This window comes from Bos mutus, chromosome 29 (assembly GCF_027580195.1).
Source record: "Bos mutus isolate GX-2022 chromosome 29, NWIPB_WYAK_1.1, whole genome shotgun sequence".
Lineage (NCBI taxonomy): Eukaryota > Metazoa > Chordata > Mammalia > Artiodactyla > Bovidae > Bos > Bos mutus.
In genome coordinates, this window is record NC_091645.1 from 28138838 (window position 1) to 28155943 (window position 17106).

General features: G+C 49.0%; 1 protein-coding gene across 4 annotated transcripts in view; it reads left to right on the forward strand.

Annotated features, from left to right (window-relative positions):
* Window positions 1–17106, forward strand: part of PKNOX2 (PBX/knotted 1 homeobox 2) — a 298165-nt gene that overhangs the window by 184557 nt on the left and 96502 nt on the right. For all 4 annotated transcript variants that reach the window (XM_070365178.1, XM_070365177.1, XM_070365179.1 and 1 more), the window contains one exon: window positions 9180–9284. The gene's annotated coding sequence lies outside the window, so the exon portion shown is untranslated. The remainder of the gene's footprint in view (window positions 1–9179; window positions 9285–17106) is intronic.

A 17106-nucleotide genomic window follows, 5' to 3' on the forward strand; every position in this document is an offset into this window, starting at 1 on the left:
AATAATTTGATGAGATTCAGCCTGGAGTTCATAGCTAAGAACTTTGGGCTTTATCTTATAGGAGAAACAGTCCCAGTTATCAGGGGAGCGGGAAGGAGGGAGTGACTTGCCTTGTAGAGGGTAGAGGAGCATTGAGCGATAACTTCACAGAGTTGAATCTTAAAGGATGAGTATGATTTTGCCAAACAAGATCTAAACAAACCACCATGCTGTCATTGTCTTAACAATGATAGTCACCATTTATCACAGGCTTTGTCTATGTCAACGCTGAGTCCTTTATTATCCACTGAGCACATCTTATGTCTGATGTAAAACTGCTCAGTTCAGTCCCAGTAAACACCTTGTTGTTGAGTTTGGTGATCACAGAGCTAGAAAAGGGGCTTCCCCAGTGGCTCAGGGGTAAAGAATCAGCCTGCAATGCAGGAGATGTGAGTTCGATCCCTGGGTCAGGAAGATCCCCTGGAAGAGGAAACAGCAACCCATTCCAGTATTCTTACTGGGAAAATCCCATGGACAGAGGAGCCTGGCAAGCTATGGTCCAAGGGGTTGCAAAGAGTTGGACACAACTGAAGTGACTAAGCATACCACATACAACTAGGAAAAGGGAGATCTAGGATTTGAATCCAGTTTTTCCCACTGTACTGTCTCCCCCACCAACTTACTAAGAGGCATGTGTAAGGAGCATGTGTAACAACCCATTGTTTTCTTCAAATCTTTCAATTCAGAGACACACTGAGGCATAGAGAATTGTGATGCCTTTGACAATGAGTAACAATGACTAAACAGGCAAAGTCTAGCTGAACTGGTTAAGCACTGATCTGATTTAGTTTTCCAGTCGTGGTTGCCCTTCCTGTGATAAGAATGATCCTGCTGATGATCTGCATAGGCACACCACTAGCCTAGTTACACATGGCAGACATAAGCGAAATGGAAGTCTTGAGCCTCTCTCTCTCTTTTTTTTTTAATATTTGTTTCTTTAACTGCACGGGTCTTAGTTGTGGCACTCAGGATCTTCAATCTTTGTTGCAGCATGTGAGATCTAGTTCCCTGTCCAGGGACTGAACCTGGGCGCCCTGGAGCTCAGAGTCATAACCACTGGACCACCAGGCAAGTCCCAAAGACACCAGTCTTGTCCTCAAACATCTATGATGCATGCCATTGAGATTCAGACAAACACGGAAAGCAGTTCACAAAATAAGGGCCAAAATAAAGTAAGATTCAGGGCCAGTCATAGGATGGAGGAGCAAGAATTTGACTTCACTCAGCTGCAGAAATTCAGAGAAAAGTAAGACTTGAGGGTTGGCTAGGACCTGGGTATCGCAGAGGAAGGAGGGCCACCAGGCCCTCCAGGCAGTCCTAGTGGGCTGAGAAAGAGGGGAAGAGGGCCTAGACATGGCGTGTGCTCAGTTGTGAGATAGGGCAGGCTGGTATGGCTGGAGCAAAGGCTCAGGCTTGAAAAACCAAGGGATTAAGTAAGATAAATAGGTTGGGGTTGATGATGAAAGACAAGAAAAGAGGCTATGAAATTTGAATTTTGTCTTCATAGACCTCGGCAAGTCATTGCAGACTTCTGAGTCGGGGAGAAGCTGTATAAACAAGCCTGTAAACTATTTTAGCCCAAGGAGGCCCTCTCTTCCTAGAGGATTGGAATCCGGTCTCTTTGAGATGGTCCTCACAGCTCTGGTGAACTCTGAGTCTTTTGCTGGGATGTTTGAACTCGATAGCTGCTCAAGAGCAGTCAGAGAATGGGGTCGTGTGAGAACGGGGCACGGCGTCAGGTCCCACCTCTTATATGCAGACAGCAGTGATGAAGAGTGCCGATGATGGGGATGGACTGGAATTCAGAGGTGGAGGGTTTTGTGCCACATTGCAGAGCAAGCTCCTGGCAGAGCTGGAACCAGCCACCCCAGCAGGAGGTGAGAGGAACCTGTATCTTTGGGGAAATGCCCGAGGGTCCTAGTAGGCAAATCACAGGGCTGCACTATGCAAACACAGGCCCTGGAGGGTCTCCAGACAGAATGGATTCTCTCCAGGCTCTTGGGCCAGTGAGGACAAAGACTCCAGTGTTTCTGCTCGTGGGGCAGATACCAGGGTGGGGCAGCTCCCTAAAGTGGACAGGGGGCAGGCCTTTGGTCTGGGTGTCTGGCCAGAATTCCAGAGGCTCAGTCCTCAGCACTGCCCTGTTCATCTGAAAAGTGTAAATCAGACCCGCTGAACAGGCAAAGGTGTTCTCCAGGGAAGCCTGCCATCCATCAGAGGTCAGAGGGCGCCCTGGTTAAAAGCCTCAGGGCCCAGAGCTAAAAATCAGGGGCAGAGCCACTGCTTTCCTTGGGGATCTTGTGGGGACAGAGGGACCTTTTCTTCAAGCTGAAGGTCCTGGCTCCTCCTGTCCCTTAAGCATCTGGGCCATTGGGTCACAGGGGCCCATGTCTCCCCATCTGTCTCTCTGTCTCTGTCCGCCTCCGTGCCTATCCAGCTGCCTGTTAATTGGACCCCAGCCCAGCTCCAGGGTCAGGGCAGTGGTATTACAGACTGCCTGCAAGCCTCTAGAGGAGAAGGAATTTGTATGGTGACAAAACAAAGGGAACGAGTTTTCTCTGGAAAGATCTAAAAAGGCACACGCGGGACCCTCCTCGGGCAAGGTGGGCATGAGCATGGGGGAGGATGGCCTTGCCCTCTGGCCCAGACTGTCTTTCACTTTCCTCGGGCCCTTCTGCCCTATGAGTTGCCCTGTTATGCTCAGAGGAAGAGATGGCAGTGACAGAAAAAGATGACAGGCTCTCTTTCTGCCTTGAAGCTTTCTCCAGGCTGGTGGGAACCAGGCAGTCGTCAGTTCTGGGAAAGGGGAAATCTGTGTGTATTGTAGCCCTGAAGCGGTGCCCTGCGTAGGACACATGGGCATCACCAGGGACCGTCCTTCCCCTCTCGGCTATGTATTTATTAGTCCCCCAGTGGGGCAGGGTTGGCGTCTTTTCCCTAAACTGGTGTGATTCCCTCTGTGCTGTGTGAGGGGTGAGGGCAGGGACAGAGGTACAGCTGGAGCAGAAAGACAGAGAAGCAAGCACTGCAGCGAGATGCAGAGCGGGAGCTCTGGCCCCTCAGGGCCAGAAAGGGTTGCAATTAGAAGGAGGGGCTGCCGGACACACTGGGCAGGCAGGTCAGCCTCTTTCTGCAACCCTGACTCGGGCCTTGTCCTCTGCCCCTGGCAATAAGGGCTTTGGCAGAGGAGGGGCAGTGGGACCAACAGCCAGCAGCAGCAGCATCCACGCGCGACAAGTTATGCCCTCTGAGATGTGGGGAGCTTCGGTGTGTGTGTGTGCTTCATCTTTGCACGCTCAGGCCCTAATACATGGTAGATTCTCAATGCATGGAGTCTACATTGAAGCAGTTTGCATCTGCCCAGAAGAAGGGAGGAAGCAATAGTTAAAAGTCTACCTAAGACCAGAGCTGTCCTCTGCCAAAATAGGTCTCAGACCCCTGGGACACGAGGCAGGGGAGGCTGACACGAGCTGAGCCCCCAGGAGTGGCCCACCCCACTACTTAGGACACATCACCTTGCCTCGTCCTTCAGGAAGCCCAGCGTTTCCGTAGCATTTACACTGCAGGCTTCCCTCTGTGCCAGTAAGAAATACAAGAACAAAGAGAGGTGGGGAGGTTGGAAGAGCGAAATATCCGGAGCCAGAAGACATGCTGTGTGCCGGCTTGTCTTCTTAGGCAAGTCTGATGTTCGACTTTCCTCAGCCTCGATATCCACCTTGATACGATGAGATCAACTACCCAACAGGAAAAAAGATATTTCGCATAAATTGCAGATGTGATGTAAATACGTGTGACCTTCTGCAAGTCATTATTCTTTCAAATGAATATGCGTTTAGATCTGGCAACTCCACATCTATAAACTTCTCCTAAGACAATAATCAAGTCTGGAGCAAAACTCAGCTATAAGAATGGGCTTTATGGGACTTCCCTGGCGGTTCACTGGTTAAGACACTGCCTTCCAATATAGGGGTTGTGAGTTCGATCCCTGGGTCGCAAAGCTGAGATCCCACACACTTCCTGGCCAAAAAAAAAACAAAACATAAAACAGGAACAATATTGTAAAATTCAGTGGAGGCTTTAAAAAATAGTCTATTAAAAAAAATAAAGGAATGGGAATTATTTGTTTATAGTAGCAAAATCTGGAAATAATAGACAATTGGTTGGATAATTATAGTACATCTGTAAATGGAACACCACATAGTCACTAAGATCATATGCAAAGGTATTTATGATATGCTGCTAAATATAAACAACTGCTTCCAGAACAAACAATATGTATAGTATGTGCTGTTTTGAAGAAAGAAGGGTTTTACCCTTCATATTAACTGTGATTATTTTTGTATGATAGGATCACAACTCACTTTAAAATTTCTGGGATTTCCCTGGAGGTCCAGAGGTTAGGAGTTAGTACTTTCACTGCCAGAGGCCAGGTACAATCCCTGGCTCGGAAACTAGATCCCACAAGCTGCAACACACCACCAAAAAAAAAAAAAAAATTCTCTGTCTTCTTTATTTTGTGCAATAAACATATTAGTTTGTAAAGGTAATAAAAATTGTTACTGTATTGAAATGAATGCATGCTCAGTCACTCAGTTGTGTCTGACTCTTTGCAAGCCCATGGACTATAACCCGCCAGGCTCATCTGTCCATGGGATTTTCCAGGCAAGAAATACTGGAGTGGGTTAACATTTCTTTTTCCAGGGGATCTTCCCAACCAAGGGATCCAGTGTGAGTTCCTGCATTGGCAGGTGGATTCTTTACCACTGCCCAACCTGGGAAGCCATTATATTGAAATATTGCCCTCTAAAGATTGTTTAAAGAGTTAAAGAAGATATTACATACCAAAGTACTTTGTAAACTGAACAATTACGTGGATGTAAGACAGGGTCTCTGCCTATGAGGAGTCTCCAGTTTGGAAAGAGATGAAAGACGTGTAAAATAACTAGACCATAATACGAAATGTGGCGAGAGCTTTCAGAAGATGACAAGCAGTGTATTCCCAGGAAACTCAGAGGGAGATACAATGGCGGCCAGCTGTAGAGGAAAAAGCCAGAATGTCCACGCTGAACACTCAAGAATCGTGAGAGTCTTTTCAGGTAGAAATGTAGAACTGGGGCACTGAGAACAGCAGGAGGTTGTGGGGCAGCTTGGGGAATGGAAGGTGTTGTGAATGGATGGAGGGTAGGCAGTCTGCAGGTAAAGGGTAGAAGCTGAGCCCAGAAGGCAGAGTGGTTTGCCGTGAGACTGAACACCTGTAGGTGCCTGTGAAGAGGGAGTCACTAAGGATTCTGGAGTGGGAGGTAACACAGCTGTGCACCCATCCCGGGCGTGGGTCTGGATGGACGCAGGATGCAACTGGCTGCCTGGGAAGCCTGGAGGTGGCTCACAAGTTGGAGGGACTTGGCCCGCGTGACCAGGAAGGAGGGCCCTTTCTAGGAATGTCCCTGAGAGTGGAAATGCTGCAGGAAGGGGGACCCCTTCCGGGTCCCGAAACTGGGCTCTTGTCTAACACTTGGAAATGAATTGTCTGAGGAGACACGTGTGCTGACAAAGCAAGAGATGTTATTGGGTAAGGGCACCCGGGCAGAGAGCAGGAGGGTAAGGCAACCCAGGAGAACAGCTCTGTCACATGGCTTGCAGTTTGGGGTTTTATGGTGGTGGGGTTAATTCCTGGGTTGTCTTTAGCCAATCATTCTAAGTCAAGAATCCTTCCTGGTGGTACATACCTTGTTCAGCCAAGATGAATGCCAGAGAGGATTCTGGGAGGATGAATGACAGAGAGGATTCTGGGAGGTGGTCAGACATGTGGTGTCTCATTTTGACCTTTCCTAAACTCTTCCAGTTGGTGGAGGCTTATTAGTTCTGTGTTCCTTTCCAGGACCTCCTGTCATAAAACAACTCATGCAAATGGTTACTATGGTGTCTGGCCAGGGTGGGTGGTTTCAATCAGTGTTCTTTCCCTAACAGAAAGGCTGGAGACCATCTTCCGCCTGGACTGGAAAGGGATGGGAAGTGGGGAAGTGAGAAGAGGAGGACATGAGGTGGGGCTTAAGGAGGGAAGACGTGGGCTTGTCCCCCAGTTTTGTTCTCTGAAGTTGGGGGCAGAGGACTGGGAGTCACTCACAGAAGTCACAGTCAAGACCAGTGGAGGAGAAGTGGCCTGGAGTAGGAGTACCTTGGTGCTCATGGCATCCTCGCTGGGCAGTACCAAGGGGCCTGAGCCTCCTGCCACTTAGAATGTCTCATATCCGCCATCTCTTTTCTGGAGAAATCTGAGTCCAGGGTGGTGAAGGGGGTTGTTTCAACCCAGATTGTGCTCATGGAAATTCATTAACCACCCTGCCTGTTCTTGGAGTTCTTCTCAGCTCATCCCATCTCCCAGCTCCCCTGCTTCCTCGGGCCTGCAGCTGGGAATTCATGCACCCTTCAGGATCCAGGATGCTGCGCTTCTGCCATCCTCACCTCCCAGCAGTGCATGTAGGCCAAACACACACACACACACGCATGCACAACTCCCAGGAAGGAAGTAGGCAAGTCTTGTTCAGGCAAATGTCTGAATTCCCAGTTCCCAGGGCAGCTCCAAGCCCAGCCGCTGTTTAGCTCCTCCTGTTGTCATGTCACTAGTTAATTACATTCTTTACTAAGGTGCAAATGTGTTTTTACAGGGAGACTAAGATGGTGTTAACTAGGAAGGAATTATCAATGTTAAAGACACACTTACCTCTGGTTGCAGGGTTGGGGCTCTTGGCTGGAGGTGGTCCCTGAGACTGCCCTGAAAACAAAGCTCAGGTATAGCAGCCCCCCTCCTAAACACCCCCATCCCACGACCCCCTGTCATCCTTTGCCCCAAGCGCAGCCTCAACTGGAGTCAAATTAGAAACTCGATCCACAAGGAGAAATTGATGTGTTTGGGAAGTGTCAGGCCAAGCCTTATACCAATGCTGACCACCAAACTCATTTTTGAACATTTTGGTCCATTTCAAATGTTGAGAAACAAAATCCATTTTAATCTAATTATTTAGAAAAGGCAGAGGAAACAGAGATCAGTTTGCCAACATCCATTGGATCACAGAAAAAGCAACAGAGTTCCAGACAGATATTTACTTCTGCTTTATTGACTATGCCAAAGTCTTTGACTGAGTGAATCACAACAAACTGGAAAATTCTTAAAGAGATGGGAATACCAGACCATTTTACTTGCCTCCTGAGAAATATGTATGTAGGTCAAAAAACCACAGTTAGAACCAGACATAGAACAAGAGACTGGTTCCAAATTGGGAAAGGAGTATGTCAAGGCTGTATATTGTCACCCTGCTTATTTAACTTATATGCAGAGTACATCATGCGAAATGCCAGGCTGGATGAAACACAAGCTGGAATCAAGACTGCCGAGAGAAATATCAATAACCTCAGATATGCAGATGATACCACCCTTATGGCAGAAAGTGAAGAGGAACTGAAGAGCCTCTTGATGAAAGTTAAAAAGGAGAGTGAAAAAGCTGGCTTAAAACTCAGCATTCAAAAAAACTAAGATCATGGCATCTGGTCCCATCATTTCATGGGAAATAGATGGGGAAACAGTGACAGACTTTATTTTCTTGGGCTCCAAAATCACCACAGATGGTGACTGCAGCCATGAAATCAAAAGACCCTTGCTCCTTGGAAGAAAAACTATGACCAACCTAGACAGCACATTAAAAAGCAGAGACATTACTTTGCTGACAAAGGTCCATCTAGTCAAAGCTATGGTTTCTCTAGTAGTCACATATGGATGTGAGACTTGGACCATAAAGAAAGCTGAGTGCCGAATAATTGATGCTTTTGAACTGTGGTGTTGGAGAAGACTCTTGAGAGCCCCTTGGACTGCAAGGAGATCCAACCAGTCAATCCTAAAGGGAATCAGTCCTGAATATTCATTGAAAGGACAGATGCTGAAGCCGAAGCTTCAATACTTTGGCCACCTGATGCAAATAACTGACTCATTGGAAAAGACCCTGATGCTGGGAAAGATTGAGGGCAGGGGGAGAAGGGGACAACAGAGGATGGGATGATTGGATGGCATCACTGACTTAATGGACATGAGTTTGAGCAAGCTCCAGGAGTTGGACAGGCGATAGACAGGGAGGCCTGGCGTGCTGCAGTCCATGGGGTCACAAAGAGTCGGACATGACTGAGCGACTGAACTGAACTGAATCTAATTATGGTCTTCCCTGGTGGCTCAGATGGTAAAGAGTCCTTTTACAATGCAGGAGACCCTGGGTCAGGAGGATCCCCTGGAGGAGTGCATGGCAACCCTCCCATATCCTTGCCTAGAGAATTCCATGGACAGAGAAGCCTGGTGGGCTACAGTCCATAGGGTCACATGGAAAAGACTCTGATGCTGGGAAAGATTGAGGGCAGGAGGAGAAGGGGGAAGCACAGGATGAGATGGTTGGATGGCATCACCGACTCAACGGACATGAGTTTGAGCAAACTCTGGGAAATGGTGAAGGACAGGGAAGTCTGGCATGCTGCAGTCCATGGGGTCGCAAAGAGCTGGACACTACTGAGTGACTGAACACCAACAAATCTAATAATAAATAAATAAGTCATGCAGCTGAAGCCCCCTTTAGGTCAAGGCTGTTCTTCACTGCTTTTGGTCCTTTGCCCTCCAGACTCTTCCTTCCTGCTGCCGACCAGTGCCCTCCTCCCACCCACCAGTGTTCAGACCCCCAGATGAAGCCTGTCTGCTGGGAAAGCGTCTGAAACTCCTGCACACATCTGAGCAGGTGGCAACTGCCACTCTTTCTCTGAGTTCCCTACAGTTTAAAGCAAGAAACCGGCTGTGCTTCCCCAGGCTTCACAAATCACTCAGTGACCTGACCACACTTGGGGCAGAGGGGCTGTCTGGTTCCAGGAGACCAGATGGGCAATCACAGGCCATTTCCTGCCGAGAGAAGGGCTGGGCTCTAACACGGCTCGGTGGGTCTGAACACCCAACGAGGAGAGGGGCTTGAATGATCGTGTAGTAGGAGGTCTGCAGAGCACACAGAGTGTATCCTTCACCACCAGCCTGGGAGGAGGGGGAGCAGAGTGGGGTCCCCCTTTATCCCTGTACCTCTAGCCTTCCCTTCTGAGTGCTGCTCTTCCCTTTCTCACAGGTGCGCTGGTTCTGGTCAACAGGAAGGATTGCTGGCCCAGCTGGAAGTGAGGAGAGGACTGAGTGCCCTGAGGGCCATCCTAGAGGCTGCCGGGATCACCGAACAGTAAGAAACGTTCTCCATCCTTCAACACGTGGTTAAACCCTCCAGGCTTCCCTGAAGACTCAGATGGTAAAGAATCCGACTGCAATGCAGGACACCCAGGTTTAATCCCTGGGTTGGGAAGATCCCCTGGAGAAGGGAATGGCAGCCCACTCCAGTATTCTTGCTTGGAGAATCCCATGGATGGAGGAGTCTGATGGGCTACGGACCATGGACTAGCAAAGAATTAGACACAACTGAGTGACTAGTACTTAGCAAACCCTCCAGGCAGATTGTCTTTTCTTCGGACAACCTTGAGAAGCAGCCCATAACGTTAGCTGACACTTACTGCACATGACCTCAGAACACGCAAACCCGTTCTGTTTCTCCTTGGCCCCTGGAGGATGGGGCGAGAGCTGTGCCTAGTCCCTGCCTACCTCTATTTCGCTCTGCATATTCCATGAACAAGAAACTCTTGTTGCTATGTAGGGATGGGCTGTTACTCACACCCATGACGGTAATACTTGTCCAGCCCTCTGGAGCAAGCCTTGTCTCCAGGAGTGTTTGTGAAAAACTCAGTTCCTGGACCTCACACCAGAGATCCCAAATTGTGAGTCTAGGTTTAGACTGAGAATCTGCACCCTGCCCCCAGTGTTTCTGATGAACACAGAGGAAACTGCATCGAAGATGTGTGTGATGAACTATGAGAACTAGTTCCTTAGAGAGTATAAAGCAGAGAATCTCACTTAATCCTCTTATCAGATAGGGTTCTTAAAATCGCCTTAAGTAACCTGATGATCTCACAGACCTAAGTAGCAGTGTAGGCAGGGGTTTAGAAATCCAGTTATCCAAAACAAGTCTTTTTTCTTTCCAGTATGCCATGATAAGGGCTGGATCTGTTATGGTGAGATGGGCTCCACCCCCTCCCCACCCCAAATCTACAGGACCCTGCTGGGGTGTTTGTAAGTTTCCCTGATGTGTTAGGGCCACCATGATCTTCTAGTTTCCCAGTCTTTGTGACCCAATATGTGCTCAGTACTCAGTCATGTCAAACTCTTTGCAACCCCATGGACTGTGGCCCGCCAGGCTCCTCTGTCCATAGGATTTCTCAGGCAAGAATACTGGAATGGGTTGCCATTTCCTTCTTCAGAGGATCTTCCTGACCCAGGGATTGAATCCCCGTCTCTTGAGTCTCCTGCATTGGCAGGCAGATTCTTTACTAGTCCCACCTGGGATCCAGTCTTTGTTTGGGGGGCAGTAATCATTGCCAGATTCCTCACAAAACCTTGTTTCCCTCAAGAGAAGAAGAAGGAGAGAGGCAGGTAATTAGAAATGTCATGTATATTGAAGAGGACCACACACACACACACACACACACACACACACTGACCACTGAACCATCTTGCCAAGGGAGCTCCAGTCTGTTCTGTGTTCTGGGACTCAATACAGTTGACACCGTTGCTTGGGTGGGTGTAGTCGGCAAGGACAATTTTTGCAGCTAATGCTGGAAGTGTGGCAATCAGGGAGCCGCCAGCTGTCTCACTTAAATTCTTAGCTCTCTCGCTCTCTTTTTTTAAAATCATTTTGCTTACATAATCCACCCCCTTTTTATTTTCTAATTCTCTCCTTGCAAAGCTGGCACCAGAGGGGAAGGGCTGGGGTGGAGGGGGTAGCAATTACACATCAGTTTGGGGAGCATTTACATTTTGCAATTACAATTTAAAAATAAGCCTCGTTAATGATCTCCACGTGTCAACGACAACCCCTAACTGACATACATTCTCTTGTGGGCTTGCCTGCCTGCCTCCTGCTGAAGTCAGAGGCTCCATGGGGGCGGAGGCGCCTGGGGAGACGTGGGGGAGCCGACAGCATCTGGGGGTGGGATCAAGGGCAATGAGGTGCCCTGGCGGTTGGAGGAGGGCAGGTATGGAGCTAAGCACTAAAAACCAAGGGTCCAGGCTTCCAGCTTCTCTTCTCCACTCTGTGTTCATGCTCCATCCCAGTGCACCTCCTTCCAGACATCTCAGAAGCAATGCAGGGCTCGGGGCTGGGAGAAAGGGAACCCCAACTCCTGTTCTCCTCCGAGGTGGGAATTTTCAGGGTCCTACTGGGCCAGTTGAGCCAGCCATTATGCCTGGGTGTTCATGGATTGGGCAGGGGGCCTGAGTCCATACACAGGATTCAGGAGGTGAGAAGGGTTAGTTTATCCCAGTTTGGGAAAGACACTCCTCCTAGCAATGAGTGACCACACATTGATTGATGCCCTCTGATTCCTTGAGCAGGGACTTTGGATCAAAGCAGCCCAGCTTCAGATTCCAGCTCTGTCATTTGCTGGCTGCGGGATTTGGGGCAAGTTACATGACTTAGGTTTTCTAACTATCACTGTCTTGATGGACTGGGACAACCGCATTTACCTTGCAGGGCTTGTGTGAGGATGAAATGCCGGAACTACTGTAGGGCACCTCATGCACATCTGGCACACGATGGATGCTCCCAGCCCTTCCCCAATGTGTCCCCTCCTGCCCAGATTGAAGCTGCTTCTTTCCAGCTTGTGTGGACACTAAGGAAGTGTATTCCTGTCTGATTTCCCCTGGTCTTCCCCAAAGTCAAGCCACCTTCTCCATGAGCAGCTCCTGAAGTGGACCCCAGCCCCACACACCACACCCCCCACCGTCTCCCTATGGGCTCCTCTGCAGGGCCCTGGCATCAGGCTGCTACTCCAGCTTCAGCATCTCTTGGCTTCTTTCCTGCCTCTGGTTGATAACAAGCCCAACTCCCCCTCTTCTGGGCACTAATTCAATACAGTGACCTTCCATCACGCCCCACGTATGTTCTTTATCTGTGAATGTGAAACGCGGATGGGAGCTCTGTGAGATGCCTTTTAGCCTCGGCATCTGTAATTCTCAGATTTCCCTTCCCGACTTGATTTCCCCCTGGCCAGTTACTTGTGCGTGAAGCTTTCATCTCCTGAGCGGCTTCATCCAGGTCCATCTTTGAACTTACTACTTGTAGTCAAGAACTTGCATTTGTGACTTGAAACATACATAAAACAGCTCTCCCCTAGCATAGAAAGAGATCTGCATCTTGCAGAATTCTGAGCGAGGGAGATGTTCCAGAAGCAGAAGCCGGTGGGGTAGAGCGGCATGGAGAGGGGCTGCAGAGGTGGGGTTGCTTGAGGACACAGACTGTGTCTTATCGGTTTGGGTGTTTAATTGAACACAGTGAGATTTAAGTTTCAAATGCTGTTCTAAAAACTTGCTTTAAACTAGGCTATATAATGGAGAGTTTTCCAGGTCAAGATAAATCGATTCAGTCTATTGTTTTTGATTGCTGCATAGTATTCTAAAAAGCCTCCCTTCTTTCCCCCACCTCTGCCCACTAGTTCACCATCCAGTCAACCCCAAGAAACGGTTTCTGATTTAGCTGATTTTGTGGCCACTTATTGGGCTTCCCAGGTGGCTCCGTCATAAAGAATCTATCTGTAATGCAGGAGACACAGGTTCAATCCCTGGGTCGGGAAGATCCCCTAGAGGAAGAAATGGCAACCCACTCCGGTTATTCTTGCTTGGAGAATCCTGTGGACAGAGGAGCCTGGCGGGCTACAGTCATAAGGTCACAAAGAGTCACATAACTGAGCATGTACGCACGTGGTTGCTTATTATGTCATACAATATGTGTCAATCTCTCTCTTTTTTAAGATATTTTATTTATTTATTTATTTGTTTGGCCTCTCTGGGCAGCATGGGAATCTTACTTCCCCGACCAGGGATTGAACACATGCCTCCTACAGTGGAAACTTGGAGTCTTATCCACTGGACCACCAGGACATTTCCTCAGTCCCTCTTGTTAATGCATGTGTTTATTTATGAACGATCTGCTGTGGAAGTTGGGGAAACGAGCACACATTCTTCTCCTTCCAATTTATATTAGTTTGATCAAACTATATTTGCTATCTATTTTTAGTTGATAGTATTATATATAATACGGAATATATATATTACAGAGTGCACAGTGTTATACTATTTAGTATAGTTTATGTGCTAACTTTATAAGATTTAGAAGATTTTTATTCTGTTAAATAACTGTGGTTACCTCCGCATGTTGACTATAGGTTGGTAGTGAAGTGAAAGTCGCTCAGTCGTGTCCGACTCTTTGTGACCCTATGGACTATACAGTCCATGGAATTCTCCAGGACAGAATACTGGAGTGGGTAGCCTTTCCCTTCTCCAGGGGATCTTCCCAACTCAGAGAGCGAACCCAGGTCTCCTGCATTGTGGGCGGATTCTTTACAAGCTGAGCCACAAGGGAAGCCCAAGAATATTGGAGTGGGTAACCATTCCCTTCTCCAGGGGATCTTCCCGACCCAGGAATAGAACCAGGGTCTCCTGCAGTGCAGGCAGATTCTTTATCAACTGAGCTATCAGGGAAGCCCCAAAGTGAAAGTGAAAGTTACTCAGTCTTGTCGTCTCTTTGCGACCCCATAGACTATACAGTCCATTGAATTTTCCAGGCCTTGTCTATAGGTTAATAACAAGGTGGAAATGTTATTCAGCCACAGGACTTACTCTTGGGATTTGACCCCAGGAAAAGGAATGGAACACTGACCTCACCACCCGGCTACTGCCTAGAGTCTCCTGAGCCCCAGGGTTGATGCCCACCCCTCCGTCCTTCCAGCTGCCTTCCTCCCGTTGGGCTGCAGCTCTGTTTTGTTTTCCATTGTCTTCTTCCTCCAGCCTCCTTGTTTTTTGAATTATCACCTCTAGTTATTTTTATATTGATGGGAGGGGAGTAAATTGAGTCCTCATGTACCCAAAACAGACTTGATCTTCTCTTTGAACCTGACTGACAGAACTCAGAGCAAGTCCCACGTTCCACAGCATTTTCTCGTAGGTCCTGAAGGTGCTGCTTCACTCTCTTATTTCCAGTCTGGCAGTGAGAATCCACTTTTAGATTTCTTTTCTTTTTAAAGTTCTGAATTTCTACCACTGTGTGCTGAGGCTTGAGATTTGGTTTGCTCCTTTTTTATTTCTCTTACTCAGCCCTCGGGATCCCTTGAAATCTGAAGTCATCTATCTTGCTTCATCTCGTATCTTTATTTATTCCACTCGTCCCTGTTTTCTCCTTCTGGGACGTCCAAGGCCTTTTGCAGAGCCTGGCACATGGCAGGTGCTCAGTAAATGACTGTTGGTTTCCGGGTAGGAGCCCCACTCAACTTGGCTGTGGCCTCGGACGGGATTTTCTCCTCTGTACCTCTCCTCTAGGCAGCACTCAGACCCACCACGGCTCTGCCAGCCCTCCGGCAAACTGCTCTGAACAGACTTCTTTGGAGCCTTGCGTCCAACGCTGCTTCTGGGCTTGAGGAAGAAGCTAAGAGTAAGGAGTGAGGACAACGGTCAGCTCAAGCCAGGGCAGCCATAGTGGCCAGCCCCCAGTGACAGACACATCTCTGAAACCTCAGATCTCATCAGCATCCCCTGAACATTGATCCTGTTGGGGACCGCTCTCCTTGACCTTCCTGATCATTCTTACATGGGCCTCCTCTCTTCATCTCCCTCTGCCCACCTTGCCCCCTACTCCCCAGACTATCTCAGCTCATATGCATACACTGCTCCTGTTCGTGAAATAATCCCTGACCACAGCAAGGGCCTCATTAGGTGAGATCCTTTTTTACACTTTTATGAATCCCAGAACAAAGAAACAACAGACTTCTCTTCCCAGGGCTGCAGAGCAGATGCTCTAACCTGAGACGGCCAGGCCCTAAAAAGGAGATCAGAGAGGCTTGTGGATAGCAGGGATCTTGCCCAGCCTGAGGCGATCTGTGCCCTTGGGGAGGCATTGTGGCTGAGAATTCCCACTTTTTCCTCCTCCCTTCCCCACAGATGGGCTCTGGGAGCAGACACCTCACACTCCTCTCTCCTGCCCTGCCCAGGCCACTCTGCTGTGGATAGAATCTCTACACTGGGAGTTGACATGCTTCACTCCTTCTCCCTGAACGGGCCAGACCCTGGAACACCCAGATCAACAAGCGCTCAGATCCCAAAAGATCATTCTCTGTTCTAATCGAAGTATCCTAATTGGTCCCCCAGGTCCAGAGTCCACTGTGTGAATTTGTCTCCACGTCCCCGCCTCCCCGCCCTGAACTTGCCCTCCATGGGGTCTGTCTTAACTGGCACAAGTAGAAGCACTTGAACTTCGAGTCCACAAAGTTTCTCTAATGAAGGCAGGATTTCTTTCCACCGAGACCACAATGATAGGAAATGAGTCGTCCCTGCAAAGGGCAGCATTTGAGGCAAGTTATAATTTTCGGACAAGTGGCTAGCATTCAAAGACACCCGCTGCTAATATGGAACACTTCTTGGTTGAGTGCGGTAGAAAGGGCCAGCATATGACTCAAGTTTTCCCTGTTAGAAACCCGAGAACTACTGACCCCTTTTCAAAGCTGGAGGTTGAAGGGATGGAGCTTGGCAGGGGCCAGGGGGACGCAGAACAGAGCTCTAGCCCCCTGCACTTTTGTTTAATTGCTTCCTGCTTTGGAGGTTATGGGTAATAATCCCGTTGCTGGCCAGCAAAGATGTCTTTACTGGTCACCCCTTCAGAAGCTGCCTGAAACCTCTCTGGGCTGAGAGGAGAAGGAGGCAGTTCTGAAAGGAAGGTTTGCGGGGAAGGGGCTTTTGCAAGGGGATAAAGTTAGGACTCAGGGAGCTATGTCAAGGGATGCTCCCTGAGCATGGGGTGCCCCTAACCTGAATAAAAGCCAGTCCTGTTTCATCAGACAGGCTTTCCGCAGATAGAGCCAGGTGCCTCTTAGCCTGTGAGTCACGGCATATTTCCCTCCAGAACAGGGACTTCTTTGCAGCTGTGGGTGGTCCTTGGAAAACCATGGGTGGGGCGGAGAAAGAAGGCCAAGCAGAGAGACTTCACAGGGAGCAAGTAGACTTCAGACCCCCTCCCTCCCCACTCTGCCCGGGCCGCAGCCCAGAAGGGAGACATTGCCAGCATCCCCGCCGACATGAGTCGGATCCCGGCCCCGAGCTGCCTGCATGGTGAGGGGTCAGGGGGCAGGCAGCCCCTGGCCCCGCCTGGCACCAGTTCCCAGGGTTCTGAGCCCACGGCTGAGACACGTGATCGCCTGTTACGTGCCGTCTTCAACCATGTATTCCATCATTTCATAGTCGTTCTCAAATCTTGTTCTTTCCCTTCATAATTGAACCCACAGTCCAGTGAGTCCCCGACGGAGGCTCAGACCTGCCTCTCTCAGCGCTCATGGAAGCATCTCTGTCTTGGTTGCATCGTGTTTGTGAGGCCCCGACTTCTCATGGGTGTTAGCAGCATTTTGTTTCCCGTCTTCCACTCATTTTTATACAATAATAAGAGCAAATGCAATACAGATTTTAAATGAATTTGCACACACCCTGCTGTCCAGAGAAGACAGGACTGACAGAGATGAACAGTTGCTGTTTAAGAGGCCTCACCATCCACAGGCATAAAGTATGTGCCCGTTAGTGAGGTGCAAAAGCTCAAATTTGGCAGACGGGTGACATTTAGGTGTGTTGCTACAATGTGACCCTTTGACCTTCAGGGCATGTGGAAGTTAGGGACCACCTGTGTTGGGTGTCCTGACTCCAGATGGTAGCTTCTGCACAGTCAGCTTTGTCTTTCTCCTGTTCCATTTCCAGGGCTCCGCTGGTGTTCCCCGCCTCCACCCCAGACTTCTAGGTTAAACGTCCAGACTCTGAAATCAGGCCTTGTGTCACATTTGAGAACTCTCTCCACCACTCCAAACCTCAGTGTTCACATCCTTGAAAGGGGACAACTATCACAGCTATACCTTACGGTTGCTGGGAAC